The sequence below is a fragment of the Nerophis lumbriciformis genome, linkage group LG31 (assembly GCF_033978685.3).
Source record: "Nerophis lumbriciformis linkage group LG31, RoL_Nlum_v2.1, whole genome shotgun sequence".
Lineage (NCBI taxonomy): Eukaryota > Metazoa > Chordata > Actinopteri > Syngnathiformes > Syngnathidae > Nerophis > Nerophis lumbriciformis.
The window spans coordinates 26,779,868-26,784,458 of NC_084578.2; the positions used below are offsets into that span (position 1 = coordinate 26,779,868).

General features: G+C 38.9%; 1 long non-coding RNA gene across 1 annotated transcript; it reads right to left on the minus strand.

The window, feature by feature from the left end:
- Window positions 1–2,845: 2,845 nt before the first annotated feature.
- Window positions 2,846–4,304, minus strand: LOC133574332 (uncharacterized). Its single transcript, XR_009811392.1, has 2 exons — window positions 4,223–4,304; window positions 2,846–4,097 (listed from the first exon to the last, which is right to left on the minus strand). It is a non-coding gene; the product is annotated as an uncharacterized lncRNA (long non-coding RNA).
- Window positions 4,305–4,591: the final 287 nt, after the last annotated feature.

Sequence of the window (4,591 nt, forward strand, 5' to 3'; positions counted from 1 at the left end):
GAGGGTCTTCTGAGATGACGCTGGCTGCTGCCAGCTCATTAAAATTACCGACTGGAAGGCGAGAAACACTTTATTTCAACAGACTCTGGCGCCGTACCTGTTGTCAAAACTCCAAAGACCGACTGCACAGTTGCACAATAAAAGCTCTGCTTCATCCTGCCTGCGCTACCAAAATAAGAGTCTCAGAAAGCTGGCGTGCACAAGCTAGCAAGCTACGGAGTTAGCCGCCAATGTATTTCTTGTAAAGTGTATACAAAGGAGTACGGAAGCTGGACAAATAAGATGCCAAAAACCAACCACTTTCATGTGGTATTGGACAGAAAGGAGGACTTTTTTTCTCCTCCATTTGAAAATGCGGACGTTATCATCACCACTGTCTGATTCCAATCAATGCAAGTCATCAGAATCAGGTAATACACCAACTTATATTCTTGTCTTCATGAAAGAAAGGAATCTATATGTGTTAAACATGCTTGTATTATCTTTAACCACCTTTAAGTTGTTAACAATATTAACTATATGTGTTAAACATGCTTGTATTATCTTTAACCACCTTTAAGTTGTTAACAATATTAACTATATGTGTTAAACATGCTTGTATTATCTTTAACCACCTATAAGTTGTTAACAATATTAACTATATGTGTTAAACATGCTTGTTTTATCTTTAAACACCTTTAACTTGTTAACAATATTAACTATTTGTGTTAAACATGCTTGTATTATTTTTAACCACCTTTAACTTGTTAACAATATTAACTATATGTGTTAAACATGCTTGCATTATCTTTAAACACCTTTAACTTGTTAACAATATTAACTATATGTATTAAACATACTTGTATTATCATTAAACACCTTTAATGTATTAACAATATTAACTATATGTGTTAAACATGCTTGCATTATCATTAAACACCTTTAACTTGTTAACAAAAACATATATTTCATAAATAAGTAAATATAAATTATATATATGAATGAGGTAGATCCCCACGACTTGATCAATTGAAAAGTAGCTCGCCTGCAGAAAAAGTGTGAGCACTCCTGCCTTGGAAGCAACACTCGAGAGAGAGGAGGAAGAGAGTGTAGAAGCAACACCTGAGAGAAAAGAGGCTTTAGATGCAACTCCTGACACAGAGGAAGCCATAGAAATCCCGGTAAATGTTGGAGAGGAAGAATCCACAAGAAGGGAGGCAGATGATACTACTGCAGAGGAAGCCATAGATGAGGGGGGAGTTGAAGGAGCTACACTCAGAGGCCTATGCACAGAAGAGAGGCTGTCTGACCTCCTTCTCCTCTCCATTGAAAAAGACGTAGTCATAAATCACAATAATGTGATCAACATCTACAGGGACATGGCCCCCAGAAGGTTGCTGCTTTAAGGCCCCCAGAAGGTTTGGCTACTGATTGTGCACTGATTTCACAGCATTTCATGGAAGCCCTGAATTTACATTGAGGAGCATATTTGGGTATGGGTGGCCTCCATCCTACAGACCTCTACTGGCCCCTGGTCCATATTTTTGGCTCTGTATTGCGTTTCAGTTTAGTCTGAGCATTAAGTGAGAAAGACCATAAGTTACAACTTGATGGTGTTTTCATCAAGTTAAGGGAAGAAGGACAGATTTTCACATTGAAGTTTTTTCCATTTGGGTATTTATTTTTGTATTTTTTTCAAAGTTCATGTTGCACTGTTCAATGTTCAATATTAAAGTGCTTATATTTAACAATAAATAGCCTAATAATAAACCAGTGTTTTGTTGCGTTTCATGTCTTCCAAGCCTATGATAATGTGAATTAACTCATTATGACAATAATTTGTTGACACAAAAGAAATGGCAATCACTTTTACCTACAAAGGACACACAGCTAAGTAGTTAGCTTCCTATTAGCAAATTTAATTTTACATTAATTTCCATATTGTGTAAAGGACCAAAAAAAAATTTCCTGCCCTTTTCTGACTTTGAGCCCCTGCCCCTCTATAATCATGTGCACGTCCCTGATTCACGACCCAACACTATTTTAAATTCAAACAATTCTGGCAATGTATTATTTGGTATAACAATTCGAATGAACCTTTTTTCAAAACAGATTACAAACTCTTAGAAATAAAAGTGCTAAGTAGAACCATATAAGGTTCTTCGGCTCGTCCTCATAGGAGAACCCTTTTTGGCTCCAGGTAGAACCTTTTTATAAAGGTTCCACTTGGAACCCTTTTGGAGGGTTCTACCTAGAACTGTGTGTGTAAGGTTCCACCCAGAACCCCCCATGAGAGGTTCTACAAAGAACCCACGCAGGGAGTTCCACTAAGAACCCTTTCATGTTTCAAGGGTTTCATCTAGAACCCACACAAGGAGTTCCACTAAGAACCCTTTTGTATTTCAAGGGTTTCATCTAGAACCCACACAAGGAGTTCCACTAAGAACCCTTTTGTATTTCAAGGGTTTCATCTAGAACCCACGCAGGGAGTTCCACTAAGAATCCTTTCGTATTTCAAGGGTTTCATCTAGAACCCACACAGGGAGTTCCACTAAGAACCCTTTCGTTTGTCAAGGATTTCATCTAGAACCCAAGCAGGGAGTTCCACTAAGAACCCTTTCATGTTTCAAGGGTTTCATCTAGAACCCACACAGAGAGTTCCACTAAGAACTCTTTCATGTTTCAAGGGTTTCATCTAGACCTGACACAGGGGGTTCTAAAAACATCCCTTTTCAAAGGTTTTCACCGATAACCGTCTTGTCTTCTGAGGGTTCTATGAAGAACCGTTTTGTATTCTACAGATCAGTTTAGTTCATATTATATTGTGGTCATTTATCATGTTGACATTGAACAAACATTCAAAACATTTTAATGAGAAAAACATTTATTTAAAGATAGTCCAACAAAACAGGAGAGGCTGTGTAGGTCCCAGGGGAGAACAGGTCAAAAGTCAGCATAGGTCCAGTGGAATCAGCAACATGACAGGCCAGACACATCATGCTGTCCTTAGTAGGTGAATTTGTGTAAATAAATCTCCAGCAATGGTGACATGGCAGAAAGAGACACAAAATAGTTTTAGTTTAATCAATCCAAGGTGCATTTACTGCATTTACTGCGCCTTATTGTAAGCTATCTACAAACAACAAAATAATGCATGGTCCAATGAAAATAACCAGTGTACATACTGTATGTACTAATTGTGACAGTGGAACAGAATCATGAGAAAGTTCAAGTTAAAGTTAAAGTTAAAGTACCAATGATTGTCACACACACACTAGGTGTGGCGAGATTATTCTCTGCATTTGACCCATCACCCTTGATCACCCCCTGGGAGGTGAGGGGAGCAGTGGGCAGCAGCGGTGGCTGCGCCCGGGAATCATTTTGGTGATTTAACCCCCAATTCCAACCCTTGATGCTGAGTGCCAAGCAGGGAGGTAATGGGTCCCATTTTTTATAGTCTTTGGTATGACTCGGCCGGGATTCCCAACCTACCGATCTCAGGACGGACACTCTAACCACTAGGCCACTGAGTCGGTAAGTGAGGGAATCCCACAAAGTTTTCACATTGATATAAATAATGTTGAAATAATTTTCAGTGTTATGTAACAAGTACTCAAAATGTTACGTATTGTAACAATAATGGAAATCTAGAGACGTCACTATGCCAAAATCAAACAAAATGTATTGGTCCAAAATATGTATTAAATAAGGGATTTTTTTTTTAATCAATATGTACAAACAAAGGGCAGCAGCAGGAATTTGACCATTAACAAGAACATAAAGCATGAAATCCCATGCTGCAACACATCTACTCACTACTCCCCACTTCCGACACAGTTGTAGAGTCTCTTCACTGAAATGGGTACAACACTGTGGTCCTTGATCCCCAACACAAATCTTTCAATGAAAATAAGAGTTGTTCTCAGTTCCTTTGGGTACTGGACAGCAAAAACAAAATAAAGTGACATTAATGCACTCATAGCATATGATATGTCCATGCTGCTGTCCTCAGTCAAAACCTGTATACCATCCAGGTATAGGGTTATCCTTTGTGCCTGCAAAGGGTTCCCCTCGTGTGTGTTACGGAGCATGATTGCTGGAGTAGGCACGCTTGGCTCCTATGCAATAAAAACAGATACATGTCAGTAAATAAAACCTGCTGTGAAAACAGCAAAATGACTCAATGTTGCCATAATATGGATAATGCCAATTCCCAAATCTTGACCTTAAATGCAGTATTTACCTCCAGTAGAGTGCATAGAAAGGATGAGTCCTCTCTGAAAATGGAAGGCAGCAGTAGAATTGCTGCATCCCTAATGAGTCCTGAGGAAATAAAATTATTCTGTAATATTTTTTGTTTTCAGAAATACAGATTGTGGCTCCTATAGACACACACATAGGTCTAGATACCTCATCTTATTGAATCATCCAGCCAGGCATTGATTGCCCTCTGGCAGCAGTCCTTTAGGTCACACATAGATGCTCTTTGAACCATATTCGTTGCCATTCGATCCAGCTCTGTGACCATTCTGCAATCAGCTTCTACAAGGAATTGCTCCTTCATCTCCCACAGAAGCTGTAAGGAGGGATAAAAAGTGTCATCTCAAAATAC